The 14284-nt window shown below is 40.3% G+C and overlaps 1 long non-coding RNA gene across 1 annotated transcript; it reads left to right on the top strand.

Annotated features, from left to right (window-relative positions):
* The first annotated feature begins 297 nt into the window (after window positions 1-297).
* LOC118558218 lies at window positions 298-11428 on the top strand. Its single transcript, XR_004928231.1, has 3 exons — window positions 298-338; window positions 3514-3687; window positions 11382-11428. It is a non-coding gene; the product is annotated as an uncharacterized LOC118558218 (long non-coding RNA).
* Window positions 11429-14284: the final 2856 nt, after the last annotated feature.

Genomic DNA, 14284 nt, shown 5'->3' with positions numbered 1-14284 from the left:
GAAGCAGTTCACTACAAACCAGTTCACAACAAAAGGCAACATAAATATGTGTGAAATCAGACAGATCCATCAATATTTCCAAGGAGAACATTGGTGACTGTAAAGAAATAAACAATATTTCTGATGAATTGTTTAATAGCAGATTTTTCTCCCTGTCTCCTCAGACTGAGTGGCTGTAATCTTTCAGAGAGAAGCTGTGAAGCTCTGTCCTCAGTTCTCAGCTCCCAGTCCTCCAGTCTCAGAGAACTGGACCTGAGGAACAACAACCTGCAGGATTCAGGAGTGAAGCTTCTCTCTGCTGGACTGGAGAGTCCAAACTGCAGACTGGAAACTCTCAGGTACAAAGTTCTCCATCCTGTTGAAACCAGATTTCTGTTCATTACCTGCTAAAACATGATGGAAGAGTTAGTTCAGTGATAGATTTGTTAACTTTTTTTGCCTATAAAAAGAAACCAGGCACAGATTCATCGTAGAGTGATTCTCAAAGGTTTTATTTTGTGACCAATTTGAAGAATGAAATATATTCTGGACGCCCATCCCAACAAAATGTGTCAGAATTATAACTTTTATATTTTTCTGTTTTAATGCATTAATTCTAATAATAAAAATATTATAATAATAATAGTCGAGCCTTTAGCTAAAAGAGCAATAAATTCATGCCATGAATAAATTACAGAAATAATATAATAAATAAGTTCACAGTTTAAAATTAGTCCAAGTACATCCATGCTAATAACAGTTAAAAAGGGTTTGATATTCAATTATAGTGAGACATCTCACCTTTGCCAGCTTTGTACGTGAATTACGTGACATAGTGAGTGCTCTTACCTTAAACTATCTTTGATGTATTTTCTCCGGAAAAATCATTGTTCCATCAAGTAAGCTAGAAAAAACTGTTCATGTTGAAGTTTAATGTGTTCTACACACTTCTGCCTTGGAAAACATTCGTCTTTGTGAGAATTACTTTGCTCAGAAAGAACTTGAATATGTTTTGAAAGTATTTTGGGTAAAGAATATGAAAAAATGTCTCAGCGATATATTTGTGTTAAAGCTAAGCTAGCTAAGTATGGAAAGACTCTTAAAAAACAATTTTTAGAAACGCAGAAATATACTAAAAATCATACTACAGAAAAACAAGTTTAAATAAGTGGGATTTGTAGTTCTGTAATGAGTCTGAGTTCCTGATGGTTTGGGGCGGCAGCAGTGAAGTTTTGGTTCCTAAAAGCCGTTTATGTGATCATTACTCAGAATCCATTTTAAATTTTAAATACATTATATTAAATGGTTCCTAGCAGCTAGTATTTCAACATTGCCACACTTTTTAACTATATAATCACAACAATATAAAAGTTTTTTAGCCCGACTCGTACCTGCAGTTAAAACAAAGGCTGAAACTAAAATGTTCACTGCCTGCAGACAGCTCCTTCTCTCTCTGGAAAGACGACTAATGTTAATTTTAACTATCCACAAACCTCATCATCAATAAAATTCAGACCCAGAATAAACAAGATGAAAATAAGGCAAAATAATATCAAGCCATTAATATTAATGACACACTTCAGTTACATTAGGTTTTATCCCTTTTTAGGAGTTTATTAACATTATGATGTGTTCTGAAAGCAGCCCAGCTTAGCGCAGGTTCTGCTACATGTTGCTGCCACTGAGAGACCTGATGTCTCCTCCACCGTCATCATCAGCCATGGCAGTTGTTAACGGCCCTGCCACAAACATTTCTGTTATTTTTTAACATTTGGCAGCAAGTGCCTGAAAAGCAAGTTGTTGTTTTTATTCACACAGTTTCTCTGAGCCTCCTCACTTTTTCTCCATCTCAGCATCCTAAATTACACCTAAAGGTAGTTTATTTATAATGAACCAGTTCACAACAAAAAGCAACATAAAGACGTGTAAAATCAGAAAGATCCATCAATCTTTCCAAGGAGAACATTGGTGACTGTAAAGAAATCAACAATATTTCTGATGAATTGTTTAATAGCAGATTTTTCTCCCTGTCTCCTCAGACTGAGTGGCTGTAACCTCTCAGAGAGAAGCTGGGAAGCTCTGTCCTCAGTTCTCAGCTCCCAGTCCTCCAGTCTCAGAGAACTGGACCTGAGTAACAACAACCTGCAGGATTCAGGAGTGAAGCTTCACTCTGCTGGACTGGAGAGTCCAAACTGCAACCTGGAAACTCTCAGGTACAAAGTTCTCCATCCTGTTGAAACCAGATTTCTGTCCAGTACCTGTTAAAACATGATGGAAATGTTAGTTTATTGACATTATTCATTATGCAATCTTGACTCTACAATATTTACAGTTTCTGTCCTGAAATATTTACACACATATTTAACAATCTATACAGTAAAATATATTATATCTAATATACATAACACTACTGTATATTGTATATATTTTTGATTATTTGACATTTTTATATTTGTGCACTGGTTGGAGCTGGCTTTAATCTCATTGTACATGTGTGGAACATGATGTACAATGACAATAATAGACATTCTGATTCTGTTATATTATTCATCTAGAGTGTGCAGAATAATGTTCTTCTATGTTTATGGTGCAAAAATAATGGTTCAAAAAGGCATTAATATGAAAAGTTCAGTGCAGTGCAAAATAAAAACGTTCAGTTGTGTACTATTTAAATGTATTATAAAAAGTTGGGCAACATTGGTAGTGCAAAATAATGATGCAAGTGTGATGCTGAGTCCAGTTTAGAGTTCAACACACTGATGGTAACAGGGGAAAAGCTACTCGCATAACCAGGACCCAATGTTTTTGAAGGTGAAGTTGTTTGTTTGGGCTTGACCTTCTTTCTCAGAGAAATAATTTAATTATCTCTCAGTTTCCCACAATAAAGCAGAATATTAGTGGTAGATAGTTTGTCCTTTCCATGTCCCAGTTTCCTGGTCATCACGTCCACCAGAGTTGATTCAGCACATCCCAAACACACGCAGGCCAGAGCCCAGAGTGATAGGGAAACTAGTGATGAGACAGCAAGAGAATGAGATGCAGTAAGTGGGGAAAATATGGGAAAAAGTTTAACAAAGAGTAGAAGAAAGGGAGCACACTGAAAGACTGGATCTGACCTCAGATTGGAGATTTCTCAAAGACATTCTGCTGATTCTGCAAGTGAGAAATATGTACTCACCATACGCTGCTAATGCCACTGATCCAAACCACTGCTTTATTCTTTATTTCAGCTTCAATTCTTGACTCCAATTCGATTAAAAAATATTAAAGCGATCTAGACACTAGAACAATGGTTCTACTGGGACAACCAGTTTATCTTTGGTATTTTAGGTCCAGTTTAAATTTCCCTTAAAGCCAGAACCTTCTGCAGAGTTTGTGTCAGTTTGCAGTTTCCAACCCAGTGGCGCTCTAGTCAGGATTAATCCGTTTAAATGTGTCAGATGTTACTTTTTATTACCTACAGAACTAAATACAGTTTGATTTCTATTTTTTGCTTATTAAAACAACATCTTGTGTTGAATTGTGTGTCTGCAGCTTGTCAGGCTGTCTGATCTCAGAGGAAGGCTGTGTTTCTCTGGTCTCTGCTCTGAGCTCCAACCACTCCCATCTGAAAGAGTTGGACCTGAGCTACAATCATCCAGGAGACTCAGGAGTGAAGCTGCTGTCGGCTGGACTGAAGGATCCACGCTGGAGACTGGAAGCTCTCAGGTATAGAGGAACTTTTTTGACAAAGTTTTGACTGATTTATGACCCCAGATCATAAAACAAAACCTCTTAAATTAAATCCCACCTATCCCTCTCCTACCCCTCTTATCACCTGCAGTCAGTATAATTGCATAGCTTACTTAAATAATTCTAAAGGTTAATTAGGAATAATTTAATGCAGTGTTCCATGGTGGGAAGAGTCATGATGATGATGCAAATCCTGGCAACTCAGCATGATGCTCTCGTAGTGGATATTAATAATTATCAATCAAGAGAAAAGAAAAGATGCATCTTTGTCTTTGTAAGTTATTTAATTCAAAGGCGAGAAGCTTTTGAATGTCTCTGTCCCCTAATGTCTCCTAAATGCTGACAACCCAGGGTCCAGACCAGGAAGCAGAGCCGTAGTTTAACACTCCTCTCTGCAGCTTCTGTACTGTTAACCACCCATTACCCTATTGAGACGGTGTCTTTCCCACGGCCAAAACTGAACAGATCAAAGGCGGATTTAAAAGGAGCAAATCATAAAAATCTAATAAACATCAATATGACTCAACTTTAACCAAAAAAATAAAACAATTAAATGTGGTCTATTGAATATAAGGTCTAAAATTCTAGCTTCATCTAAACCTTCTACCTGTATGTTAGACCCAATCCCAACCAAGTTGTTTAAGGAGGTATTCCTAAAAAGGAGATGAGGTGTTCTCCAGGAATTAGCTGGTTTAGAGCGGCAAGGTGTATGGAATGTGTCCCCGTTAAAAGACACGGAAGCAGATGTCTGGTTTTGTTGTAGATTTACTGTGGTTCTACAGAGATATACAAATAACAATCAGTGCAAAACACCATACAAATATACATAAAATATGTATATCCAAACATGAAAGATTGTATTTAGCAATATCACACCTATGACTCATATCTTGTGTGCATGAATACAGCACACATTAAACGTGGTGAAAATTAGCTTAGTAGCTGAACATCAAGCAGCATAAAATGCTTAACATTAGACATATAATCATGAAATATGCAAATAACACCATACAGCAAATAAAACACCATCAAACTCACCTTCTGACATGTACACACAGCAAGTCCACTAGGCAAACACATGTAAAGGATGAATTTTAGGGAAAAAACAGGAAATAATTAACTGTACGCTGCTGCATCAGTAGGAAAAACTCTCAGCCAAATCCCATATTAAAAAGGTTTCCAGAGTTTCCTCTTTTCCACCTTCTAAATTAGAAACATTCTGTCCAGGAGCAATGCTGAAAACTAGTCCATGCATTTGTTACTTCAAGGCTGGACTATTGTAATTCTTTACTACTATCAGGAAGTCCACAAAATGCAGTTTAAGTCTTCAACTGATCCAAAATGCTGCAGAAGGAGTTCTGAAAATTCTTCTTCTAACATTTAAACCCCTAATAATCAAGCTCCATCATATATCAGAGCTCTGATTACCCCGTATGTTCCTAACAGAGCACTTCACTCTCAGACTGCAGGTCTGCTGGTGGTTCCTAGAGTCTCTAAAAGTAGAATGGGAGGCAGATCCTTTAGCTATCAGGCTCCTCTCCTGTGGAACCAACTCCCAGTTTTGGTCCGTGAAGCAGACACCCCGTCTACTTTTAAGACTAATCTTAAAACTTTCCTTTTTCACAAAGCTTCTAGTCAGAGTGGCTCATGTTACCCTGAGCTATCTCTATAGTTATGCTGCTATATGCTTAGGCTACTGGAGGACATCAGGGCCTATTTTTCTCACTCTGCTGAGTTCTCCTACTGCTCTCCAATCTGCATTGCTTGTCGTCATTTCAGCTTTTAACTTTTTGTTCTGTCATTTTTCTCTTCATAGAAGGTACACCTGGTCTGGCGTTCTGTTAGCTGTGACATCATCCAGAGAAGACAGATCATCCTCTATTACCCTCTAACATAGAAAGTACTCCTGGGTCAATGTGAGCTTCTGGACTTTCTGTGTCTCTGCTCTGTCTTCCCTAACCCCCAGTGGGTCGAGGCAGATGAGCGTTCACACTGAGCCTGGTTCTGGTTCTGCTGGAGGTTCTCCTCCCTGTTAAAGGGGAGTTTTCCTCTCCACTGTCGCTTCATGCATGCTCAGTATGAGGGATTGCTCCAAAGCCATCAACAATGCAGACGACTGTCCACTGTGGCTCTACGCTCTTTCAGGAGGAGTGAATGCTGCTTGGAGAGACTTGATGCAACCTGCTGGGTTTCCTTAGAGAGGAAACTTTCTGACCAACCTGGAGGATCTGATGGAGTCTGACTTTGGAAAGTGCCATGAGATGACATGTTTCATGAATAGCCGCTATATAAATAAAATTTGATTGAATTAAATTAACGCAGTCAGGAAACAGAGTCAAGAGAAAAGGAAAACATTAAACTTTTACACATTCTGGGTTAACAAAGAAAGCGGGAGTAATCTTCAGAGGAGTACAGCCACTGGTACCATCCAGTTCCTATCTAACTCAACTCCTCTCTGCGTCCTTGGATGTAGAAATACAGTAAATCTGTAAGCATGAGAGCTTGTTTATCACAGGAAAGTTATGCAGGTGCATCCAGACCAGATATGTCGGAAAGATTTAAAAATACAAAGATCAATAATCATAATCTGAGGATCTGTAAATTAAACTATCTGCAATAGACGAGTGACGTTTTGAAGGCAGGACTGTGGTGCAGTTTCCAGGCTCACCACCAGGAGGCGTTTTGAGTCATGTCAGAAGAGATGTTAAATGGTGTTTCTGGAAGCAGTGAGGATCTTTACAAGCTGAGTTTTAGAAGCAGTCTATGTTGTATTTTCTGACAGTGTGCGTCCTTAAGACTGCTGAGTTTTGTTTATTGTCCCATCAGAATAATTTGTCAAGTAGGTTTATTATTCTGTATCTTTAGACTTTAGACTCTCTAAAGTCTAAAGTCTTTTCTGTCAGCTCATTATAGCTGACAGCAGATATGGCTAACTAAGCTAACTTTTTCCCTTCAGTTGGTGATTCTGATCATGTTTAGTTGCCTTGTTTGCTTGATCTCCACATTATCAGTGATTGAAGCACAAGACAGGAAGAAGAAAAAACAGTTTTCATTTGTTCCCAGATCTGGTTTGGGCTCCAAATAAAGGCCTGTTAGGTTTACTAGACAGCATGTGGCTGTAATGATTTGTGTGATCTACTAATATGAGGTTGTGATAACATCAGATTATAATTTGTGTTTTCATTAGTTTATTATAGTTTGTAGAACCACACAGATACAGAGACCTAAATCTGCTTATTACAGAAAGCAGAAAGCATCACTTAGCCTGGTCATTGGATCTGGGGTCATCCAGGCATTTAACCAGAGCCCACCCTGAGATCACCACCATAGTGAGCCTGACTTTAATTTTAGAAATCATCATTACAAGTGGAGTAGAAGATCCAGATTCTGGCAGTGTAAAAATGAACTAAGAAACCTGATGTTAGAACAGACACTGAGGTGGAAATGATGGAGATGGTAAGAGGACTTCCAGCCTGATGGACTCTGAGCTCCAAAGACAAATGTCAGAATAACATTAAAAAGATGCAAAAATAAAACTGTAACTAGTTTTCTGAACAAGTGGAGATGTTTCAGTGACAGGAAGAAACAGAAGGAGGATGTTCAACATTTAGAAAAGATCATCTAACATGCAGAGAAATAAGTAGAGGAACTGGTCTAGAATATGTATTAATAGAGAGAATAATAAATAAGGTTAAATTAACTGTATTTAACTATTATAATCCTTGTATAAAGTTAGATGTGAATCAGTTAATGCAGAATAAAGGTGGAGATAATCAATAATATGTGGTGACTTTAATGCACATGGAATATCCATCCATCTAACAATGATCCAATTACTAATTACTACCTTTAGTTTTATTGCGTCAGTAACATTAATGCAGGTTCCCAACGCCTATAGAACACATTAATTTAAAGTCTGGTCAGGTTGGTTGTTCTCTCCATTTGGTACCTGGCCCAAACTTTCAGCACCACCAGTTGTAGGATGGAGGTTCTGCCTTCAACCAATCAGTTGATCTGCATTTCAAGGCTGCAGTGAGCAGCAGATTGAAGAGGTAGAACTTTGTTGGTCCCTCTGACCGTCTGAGGAGAGACCCAACAAAGCAGAACTGGGTTCTGGTGATATGTTGGCTTTAAAAGCTGCTTTGAAGCCTCAGATCCATCCATTCAGAACTCATCCAGCTTGGATCAGGACCATGTAGCCTAGATCAGTGGTTTTCAATAGGTGAGGCGCGCCTCCCCTAGAGGGCGCCAAAGAGTCGCGGGAGAGGCGCGAAGAAATATAAGACAGCGCTGCCGCTCAACTCTGAGAAACCGGTCATCAGCATCTGAACGGGCTGCATTATCAGTTCTGAGAGTATCTTGGAGAGGAGCCACTGGAAAACCAGTGGGTCAGGAACCCCTTCTCTTTCCCACCCACAGTCTGCGATGAACTGAGCATCCAAGAGGAGGAGGCTCTTGTTGAGCTCAGCTCAAATGTGGACTTAAAACAGAGACTGGTGGAAATGACGATTACGTGATTCTGGTTGAGTGTTGAGAGCGAGTTTCCCCATGTGTCCACCAAAGCCATGAGTCCTGATGCCCTTCACCTCCACTTACCTGTGTGAATGTGGGTTTTCCACTCTCACCCTGATCAAAAACTAATACCGGTCAAGGCTACAAGTGCAAGATGACTTGCTGGTGTTTCTTTCTTCTCTACAACCCAACATAGAACAGCTTTGCACATCAAAGGCGCGTCCTCATTGTTCGCATTGAGAATGCTTAAGAACATGGTTGTTAAAATAGAAACAGGTTAAATTGTGTGTAATTGGCCTAAAAAATAAATCACAATATGGAATATGTTGACGTTTGTTAAATTCAGGCTATTTTTTTAATTATTATTATTATTTCAGTGGACGTCTCCTGTTGACGTGAGTTCAGTTTGACGTTGGCGTCTGTTTAGTTCAGTTTGTCTGCTGCTGAAAACAATCATTTATGAATTTGCTAGTTATCTTTACCTATTCCAAGGGGTGGCTCACATTCAATGAATTAGAAAACCCCTGGCCTAGTTATAGGCCGTGGGCCAGAATCTGTAGGGTGACTTTTCGTATGAACTGTCAGGGGGAAACTTTCTTCCACCGGGAAAACTTGCTACACATAGCAGTGATCTCAAAACACCAATGTTCCCACGTTTTCACTTGCACATTAATAAGTTATAGCCGATAAAAAATCTAAACTGTGGCGCTCCGGTCCAAGAGGTCATGTGATTCGATTTTTGCTGCTCAGCCAATCAGATCACTGTATTGTCAGCTGTGCAAGTTTACTACGTCATCATGGCTGCGCCCGTAAGATGTTTGTATGCATCTGTTTCCAGACGAAGAAAGCCCAATAATAGCATTTTCTGGTGCCAGCTGGCAGAGATCTTGATGGCAAGAAAAGAGAATTAGCCCAGGCCATCCATCCATCCATCCATCCATCCATCCATCCATTTTCTAACACTCTTATCCCCGCTGGGTTTGCGAGGTGCCGGTGCCGATCTCCAGCTGTCAATGGGCGAGAGGCGTTGTATAAACTGGACAGGTCGCCAGTCCATCGCAGGGCAGAAATAATCCAGACTTTTGCCCAATTTACTGTAATATCACCAAGACCTGCTGCGCTAGAATAGCACAGGTGTTGTTGTGCCAAACGACTTATCCCCGCCAGAATTTGTATCCCCTGCGCCGAGAGCGCATTCAACTGGAAGAATGAATCTAGTCAACTCCGCCTCATTTCCAACCTATTAGGAGTGGAAATGAAGATGTTTTACTTTTCCTAACGAAATATAGCAATGATGTTGTTACATTATCGTTCAGTTTGTGTGAAAAAACTGAAAATATAACACTTGTTAGTGCGATCAAGGGATTGCTATGTCGGTTAAAACTCGATTGATCACTCAATATAACACGTTATTAGAAAGAAAACGGCTCTGTGGTCATTTCCACATGTGTCACAAAAATATTAGCTTTATGTTATTAGATTGTCGCATGTCTGTCTGCTTAAACCAAAAATCCACCTTTCTGAGTTCATCACAGCTGTCTGCCGGTTTGTCTTTTTTCTTTTTCTTTTCTTTTTGACCCGCATGAATGGATCATATAGAGCGGATTTCACGTGTGATCAAATGAACACTGAATAAAGGTACAGACAAAATTATCAGATTTAATAAGATTTTAATTCAACCAAGAACCATATAGAGATATTAACCATGTTAAGAAAACGAGATATGTCGCTTTTAAAAATAGAACAATGTATTATGAGTTTAAAAAAAATCAATTTCATTTTATTAGAATGTGATGTTTAAAATATTTAAACATCACAAAGCTGGAGGTTAAAACTTTTATTGATTTCAAAAATACAATACAAAATTCTACAAATTCCAAAGGGGATAACTTGTTTGGCACAACGAGTTTATACAATGCGTCTCGCCCATTGACAGCTGGAGATAGACACCAGCACCTCGCAAACCCAGCGGGGATAAGCGTGTTAGAAAATGGATGGATGGATGGACGGATTGTCTGGGCTTTTTCTTTTTTCTTGCCATCAAGATCTCTGCCACATGAATACTGTGTATTTCTAAGTCAGCTATAATGTGAAGAACATTGCAGTCAGTGGGAGCAGTGATGCTGTCCTTTGATTGAAGGATGGCTGACATGTCAGCAGAAAGTTTGGTGGTTGAGACACGAAGGACTTCACAGAGATGCTGTCAGTCATTCTGCTTCTCAGTCTGCTTTTGTTCTGATTAAACAGAGAAAATCTTTGTTCACATCTGGATGTTGAGCCCAACAGGCTCATCATTGTTTCTGCGTGGCGTCTCATCAGAGGAAACTTGGCATCATCCAAACTCTGAAAGAATTCAGGGAGGGAGAGAAGCTGATGTTGACTCTGCAGAGAATCATCACATTGCATTTCAATCAGTTCTAACTGCAGACTCTCTTCCACTTCTTCTGCATCCACCAGGAAGGAGGTGGAGAACAGCTGGATTTGTTTTTCACTGACAGAAAAGTCTTGGAGACGCTGGTTGAATTCTGTCACCAGAGATGCAATCACAGACACATATTTCTCCTTTTTAGCAGAAAGGTCGGCCTTTGGAAAAGCAGACGTGATTTCAGACAGAGCAGGGAAGTGCGCAGCATTAAAGCCTCGTAGTTGTGTCTCAAAGAGGCGGAGCTTTACCCAGAAGGCTTTCAGGTGTGCATACAGGTGTGGCACCAGCTGTTCTTTGTCTTGTAGCTTCTTGTTCAGTGAATTCAGACGATGTGTAAGATCAACTAAAGATGCCAGGTCTGCCAGCCACAGAGGGTCACTTAGTTCATGAAGAGGTCGGCCCTTCTCTTTTAAAACCTGCTCCATTTCTGATCTCAGCCAATCAGAGCGCTGCAGCACAGAACACGTGAATTTCCCACAGCGACACTAAATCCACTGCAGGTTGTAATGTTTCCATCATCATCATCATCATCATCATCATCATCATCATCAGAGCCCAGGTGTCTGTCTGCTCTCAGCTCTTCTTTCTTTCTCTGGATTCTTACAACAAGTGGACGTGTCCAAATGTTGGACTGGTCCTTTCTCAGTGGAGGACAATGTGTGTCTGAGAGACATGTAATGTCCATGTTTGCTGCTGAAAGAGACTGATGGTCTGACCCCCCTCCTCCTTTCAGGGTGGAGCCTGCTGGAGTCCGATGGTTGACACCAGGTCTGAGGAAGTGTAAGTGTGTTTTTCATTTGATTCATGACAACAAAGCAGCTCACATTCAACCATCTTCAAACTGTCCATCACTCATTCAGGAGTCATCATCAAAGTGTCAATAAATGATCAATAACTGCAGCTGGATTGTCTTTGTTCTCTCCATCAGATTCCTGTCAACTCACAATCGACACAAACACAGTGAGCAGAGAACTCAAACTGTCTGAAGACAACAGGAAGGTGACATTTGTGAAGGAGGAGCTTCAGTCATATCCTGATCATCCAGACAGATTTGATGATTACTTTCCTCAGCTGCTGTGTAAAACTGGTTTGACTGGTCGCTGTTACTGGGAGGTCGAGTGGAGAGGATACGTTTATATATCAGTGAGTTACAGAAGAATCAGGAGGAAAGGAATCAGTGGAGACTGTTTGTTTGGATATAATAATCAGTCCTGGAGTCTGAGCTGCTCTGATGGTGGTTACTCTGTCTGGCACAATAACAGAAAAACATCTATCTCCTCCTCCTCCGTCTCCAACAGAGTAGCAGTGTATGTGGACTGTCCTGCTGGTATTCTGTCCTTCTACAGAGTCTCCTCTGACTCACTGATCCACCTCCACACCTTCAACACCACATTCACTGAACCTCTGCTTCCTGGGTTCTGGGTCGGTTCTGGTTCCTCAGTGTTTCTGTGCTGATTGAGTCTAAAGAGTCTCCTCCTGTCAGAGAAAGCCTCTCCCTGTTGAACAGATAGTTCAGTCTGTTCATGTCTGTCTCTTTCACTCAAACACGTTTTCACATTCATGGATTCAATCTGTTTCTTTGTGAAACTCTTCTAAATGATTCCTTGGAAACTTCTTCCTCTTCCAGTCCTTTAAAGATGGAAGCTGGGATTATTCCAGGATCCACATGCTGTTTTTCTGCCTGTTTCCAGTCAAAGCTTCACTCTGAATATCAGCATGTTGACTTTCTCTCTTGGTTTTTTACTTTCATTCATCAGTCAGATTTCATTGAAATGTTGGACAGTTTTTCTCAATCTCTGGACATTATCTGTTTCTGTCGGCTCCTATTTTTTTAAACACTTTTTACATTCACATGTTAAATCTGCCTTTTGGATATTTGCTGCAGTTCTACTTCATGTGTTTTAATGTGAAATAAACAGATTTTATTCTTCTGTGTTTGATTCATTTGCTGTTCATTTTCTTCTGTTCCTCTGATCAATTTTCATTATTTCAATAAAACTCTGACGCTTGTTTCAATAAAACAGATTTTTTTCTATCAACACTGACTTTCAAAAAGTCTTAATTTACAGTAAAACATTTCCATCTTCTTTCTGACATGTTTTTAAATGACAGATTTTGTTCTTTAGTTGAATAAATCAGCAGCAGAAACTCAAAGCAATGATGAAATGATATTTCTGCTCCATCTTTCCAAACCTTGAAAACACGTTGAGAATGAAAGAAGAGCCGACGCTGACAGTCTGGGACTAAAATCAGCTTCTTTACTTCCAAACTGCTGACTTGGACAGACTGAAGACCAGTTTTTACTTTTCTAGCTAAACTCCTGCGGCACCAAACCAGAAGCTGAACCAACACCAACAACAGAACCACATGGAACATTTCCACATCACAACTTCTTCCTATTCTGGACTTTTATTTTGACACAGGAAACGTGTGAACGCGCACACAGAGCCGCTGCGTGCACGGCGTCCTGCTGCTCCTCTTAAAGGGACAGTCCCACATTTTCAGCTTTAGGTTCCTGTTCCAACGGTGTCCAGCTCCAGTCCTGGAGGGCCGGTGTCCTGAAACTTTTAGAGGTTCTCTGGTCCATCACGCCTGAATCAAATGGAACAATCCGCTCCTCAGTCTGCAGTCAGGTTCTCCAGAGTCCTGATAATTACCGGATTATTTGACTCAGGCGTGTCGGACCAGGGACACATCTAAAAGTTGCTGGACACCGGTGCTGTGCTAAATTCTGTTCCCCTGTGTCGGGAGCGCGCGTTGCAGCCAGACAGGCGGGTTTTCACGGCGCTTCTGATCGATTTCTCGTCCACCAGGGGGCGCCACAGGGTTCAGTCCTTGGTTCCTTTTATTGTCTATCTCACTGAGCTATATAATACACTGGAGTGCTGATTTTGCCGAAAAACTGAAGTCACTGGCCGCCATCTTGCTACTCCCTACTCTCACAGAATCTATACGCCAGTAAACGTTTCGTATTACTGCTGTTACTTAAAATTAACACGATAGAGTTCACATGTCTAATGTGCTCGTCTCAATGGCTGGCTTAACGTGCTAGGTAGCTAGGTAGCATTAGCATGTAACTTATGCTAATTAACTCGCCAAATGATTATATCAGTTTCTGTCAGTGAGGGACATGTAAGTGATGCATTAGACGAGAGTACAATGCCTCGTATTACCACCATTACTTACATTTATATGATTGTGGTGTCGCGGCTCCGGCTGTCTCAGCTGAAATGTCCGCCATTATTTTCAAAATGGGAACATCTTCCCGACGTCCTTAGCCCCTCCCTTTCCGCTTTGTAGTCAAGATGGCGTCCGTTTAGTGCGAGTAGGGTCCATCGTTACCACTGAGCTATATAATACACTGGAGTGCTGATTTTGCCGAAAAACTTAAGTCACTGGCCGCCATCTTGCTCCTCCCTACTCTCACAGAATCCCACAGGATTTGGTTGCAACAACAAGCAGTTTTCTGGCTGAGTGAAAACGTTTCACAGGTAATTCTACAGTCAGTGGATGTACTAACACTATCAACTACTAGGAAATTAGGTGCTGAAATATTTTACATGTTATTCATATTAAATATATATATATGTATATATAAGTATGTGTATATGTATTTATGTATATATATGTATACAC

This window comes from Fundulus heteroclitus, unplaced genomic scaffold (assembly GCF_011125445.2).
Source record: "Fundulus heteroclitus isolate FHET01 unplaced genomic scaffold, MU-UCD_Fhet_4.1 scaffold_111, whole genome shotgun sequence".
NCBI lineage: Eukaryota > Metazoa > Chordata > Actinopteri > Cyprinodontiformes > Fundulidae > Fundulus > Fundulus heteroclitus.
Note: the sequence above shows the minus strand (reverse complement) of the source record. Positions and strands in the feature narration are given on the sequence as shown.